General features: G+C 45.2%; 1 protein-coding gene across 1 annotated transcript in view; it reads right to left on the reverse strand.

Moving 5' to 3' along the window:
- Window positions 1-3967: 3967 nt before the first annotated feature.
- Window positions 3968-4298, reverse strand: part of dusp10 (dual specificity phosphatase 10) — an 11862-nt gene continuing 11531 nt past the window's right edge. The window contains exon 4 of the mRNA XM_076037596.1: window positions 3968-4298. This exon is cut by the window's right edge and continues 3846 nt beyond it. The gene's annotated coding sequence lies outside the window, so the exon portion shown is untranslated.

Raw genomic sequence — 4298 nt, forward strand, 5'->3', positions numbered from 1 at the left:
TCACTCTGCACTCACGCTCGTCACGTCTGGGTGTGTTGGGGGTGTTGTGCACAGCTGACTGTACAAGTGCAGCGACTCTCACGGGTGAGAGCTGGTATTCAGAAGCCTCGCTGCGTGTTTCCCAGTGACAGGCCTTGCGTTTCACGTCGAGGCCATCAGACTTTCTTTATTGTCATTGCAAAAAGAAACATAGCAGTGATTTCTTATACAGCGACATGTTGCTCGGCTCCAGAGTACAGCAATCTTTGCTACGATGTATAATTTAAAAATCAGACTATAAAATCATAAAACATCTGGAGGTAGAATGGTGGTAGTCAGTGGTATCATATTTAGTCCCCCCTAAATTAATACACCTCATATTACCCTCAATATGACACTACGACTCAAGAATGGAGAATCACACTAACACACCACATCATCTTTATATACTGTAGGTGACCTATAGTCGAGCAACACTTAGTTTCAGTGGCATTTAAATTCTAATTTAGACTTAAGTAACTAAGGCCACTGATACTGTCAAAACCTAAAAATAAAATGCTATTTTAAGAGATTCCTCAACAAAGTTTTAAGTCCAAGTTTAAGTCCACCAAAAGTATAATGAGCTTAACCTCTTGTCCAAATTTGTCCTATTAACTATTAAATTATTAAACAATTGAACACGTTGGCACAGCTGCTGTGCCAATGCGCCACATTATTTATATTATAAGTTGCTAATGATTCAGCAACTAAATTTTGATCTCAGTCACACAGTTTCTCAGTGCTTATCCAATCACAGAACGCGTACCTGTGAATTTCAGCGGAAAGTCAGGCATCGCAGATTCAAGATCTGATTGGCTATTGCAACTGTTGATTCTGCTGGGTTATAAGGCAGATTTCATAGAACCTAGCTATCTGAAATAACCCCCCCGCCAAAAAAAAAAAAGGTTTTTAGTGACGGCATACATGGTCCACAAATTAAACCTGCCAAAAAAAAAAAAAAAAGAAAGAAATAGGGCAATGACGCGTTTAGCAATGGGGCGTGTCATGCAGGGTCATGTGGTGCTGCGCCGCTGCGGGGCTGCGGGCCCTGCCGTGTTTCTCGCTGTGGTCGGCGCGGCAGCTAATGTGCTCGCGAGACGCAGAACACTCGAGAAGTCCAAAAATGCCGCAAGCAAAGGCTGAATGTCAAGCGCTGCACGCTCACTCTGCGAGCAGCACGATGTGATGACGGGGCCTCTTATTTCTTTCATTCTTTCTTTTTTTTTTCCATTTTTGTGGTCTGGTTTCGTCTAAGTGCGAGACGTCAACTTTGGGTGGGACCTTTCTGTCATCTCGACCTACGCAGATGGCACATTTGCATCGACTTAACTATCGGCGCCCTTGTCATGTTGTGAAATGTGCCATGACTTCCTCTTTTTCTTCATCTTATTCTTGCATTCTCTCTATCTTGCACATCTACCGCTTACTGCTTTGCTTCGTTTCTCTGTCCCAGAGCAGCACTCTGTCCCTGTGATGTAAGAGGATAATTCATGCATCACAGTAACGGGCGACTGAAGGACTTGTTGTTGTCCAGCCCTTGCCAAAGAGCCGCCTTGCTAAGATTTGAAATTAAGAGTATCATTAATCTGTCTGGCCGGTTTACTCCCCCGCACATGGTGGTTTTAGTTTGTTTATTTCGAAATCCACAACCAGCCAGCTTCGTTTCAGGTGTGACAAAAGCAGGAAGTAACAAGTTGCTTTTTTAAAGCCACAGGAGAATGCGGCAAAGAATAACAGGAAGTGGTCGTGAGCCTTGCTACTGCTGCTGCTAAAGAGCATGAATGCTACAGCTGTAATTTTCTGTTTTAAAATGGACATTTTTATTTACATTTTTTTGTTTTTGAAAAAATGTACATCAAGAAAGAACAAAGTTACTCTGGATGTAAAAGAGTGGCGAAAGATGTCCTTTCACCACAGAACACAAACGTCACAAAAAATACAAATAAAAGGGAAGCGACTTTGACAGTAACCAGCGCAGCTGTCCTTGGCTTCAGAAAACCTCTCTGTTTAATTTCACAGTGTCCTCTGACTCTGTATGGCTTGTGTGAGTGTGACTGCATGTGTACGTGTGTGTGTGTGTGTGTGTTTGTCCTCTTGGCTTCTGCTAATACGTCCATGCATGGCTTCACGCAGCAGCGCAAAGATCAGGCCTATTCTGGTGCCACCGGCCTGCCCGGTGCTGATAGGAAAGGATTAATGAGTCAGGGCCGACTCATCACACGTAATTAGAAACAACGTAAAAAACTATTTTGGTGTGTGTGTTACTATGGGGCGGATTCTTGACCCTTTAGGACTAGACCCAGCCCCCACCCCGGCCTGTCCCGCCCCATCCCCCCTGACTCTTGCACCGGCTGACGGGGAGAGAGTAAATATAGGCCCATAAGGCCCGCAGCTATGTGACACATGGTTCAATGGAGGGGGAGTGAGGAGAATTCACAAGTCCGGCCATGCGCTTGGCGGGATGCTCAAATGTCAAGAGGCTGAGAAAGGGCTGCGTTTGAGGAAATGCTGTGTTTTTGTTGCGATCGATCCCAATTACTCTGCCCCTTCCGAGCTTCTGTTGTTGCCCCGGTTCACACAAATTTTGAAGTCACACTTTTTATTTATTTATTTTTTTAGCGTTTACCCTGTGGCTATGTGACTGGAATGTTAATCCTAAAAGATATGGTTATTAGCTTCTTTTTTTTTACGACAACAATTTTTTTAATTAATTTTGATCAATAGATATCAATAGAACTTTTCTCATTTTAAGGTCTTATATTAGGCAATAGTGACTTTATTGATGTTTCCCAACTATCCATCCATCCATCTTCAACCGATTCATCCAGAGTCAGGTCGCTGGGGCAGCAGTCTCAGCAGAGACACCCATTCTTCCCTGGCCCCAGTCACCTCCTCCAGCTCATCCGGCGGGACCCCAAGGCGTTCCCAGGCCAGCCGAGAGACATAGTCCCTCCAGCGTGTCCTGGGTCTTCCTCGGGGTCTCCTCCAGGTGGGACATGCCCGGAACACCTCCCCAAGGAGGCATCCAGGAGGCATCCGGAACAGATGCCCGAGCCACCTCAACTGGCTCCTCTCATTGCGGAGGAGCAGCGGCTCTACTCCGAGCTCCTCCCGGGTGACTGAGTTCCTCACCCTGTCCCTCAGGGTGCGCCCAGCCACCCTATGGAGGAAACTCATTTTGGCCGCTTGGATCCATGATCTTGTTCTTTCGGTCATTACCCAAAGCTACTAACCATAGGTGAGGGTGGGAACATAGATCGACCTGTAAATCAAGAGCTTCGCCTTTCAGCTTAGCTCCTTCTTCACCACGACAGATCGGTACAGCAACCGCATCACTGCAGATGCTGCACCGACACACCTGTCGATCTCACGCTCTATCTTCCCCTCACTCGTGAACAAGACCCCAAGATACTTGAACTCCTCCACCTGAGGCAGGATCTCTCCACCAACCCAGAGGGGGCAAGCCACCTTTTTCCGGTTTAGAACCATGGCCTCGGACTTGGAGGTGCTGATTCTCATCCCAACCACTTCCCACTCGGCTGAAAAACCGCCCCAGTGCACATTGGAGGTCCTGGCTCGATGAAGTCAACATGTCCACATCATCTGCAAAAAGCAGAGAGGCAATCATGTGGTTCCCGAACCCGACCCCCCACGGCTTGGAAATCAGAACTGTGATGTCACAAAGGCCACTGACACAGTCTGGTAGTGGACTGGGGTTTTTAAATCTATTTGTCTCATCGGTTTTAAGCTTCTCAATCTCTAAAGACATATCTTTGTTTGTCATCTCGACATGATTTCTTTTCTTTTTTTTCATTGGTCGTTGAATTTGAAGAGTCATCGTGTAAAAGGCAAAACCGTGAAAGAAGAAGAAGAAGAAGAAGAAGAAGAAGAGGAAGAAGAAGAAGAAGAAGAAGAAGAAGAAGAATCCTACGAAACAGCAAACCAAACATGAAGCCTCCCTGTTTTATTTCAAAGCTCACAAGTAGGGATTACAAAATTACAGTGCTTTGATTGCAGTTCAAGGAGCAGTAGGAGAAGAGCAGAGATGACAAATCGTTTAAGGAAGTTTTTTGGAAGTTTTTTTTCTTCTTCTTCTTCGTCTTCTCCTCCTCCTTTTTCTTAATCTTCTTGAGCAAGTCATGCAAATAGGTGTGGGAGAAGGCCTCCGTTATAGTAGCACCCTTTGTGGAGAAAAAAAAAAATCCATTTGTCCATAGAGGTCAGTGCAAAAATAGTACTGAATATATGCATACAAAGAAAATATATATGTATATATATTT

The sequence above is a fragment of the Nelusetta ayraudi genome, unplaced genomic scaffold (genome assembly GCF_046127955.1).
Source record: "Nelusetta ayraudi isolate G7.1 ecotype Tasmania unplaced genomic scaffold, CSIRO-AGI_Nayr_v1 ptg000052l, whole genome shotgun sequence".
In the NCBI taxonomy this organism is placed as follows: Eukaryota; Metazoa; Chordata; class Actinopteri; order Tetraodontiformes; family Monacanthidae; genus Nelusetta; species Nelusetta ayraudi.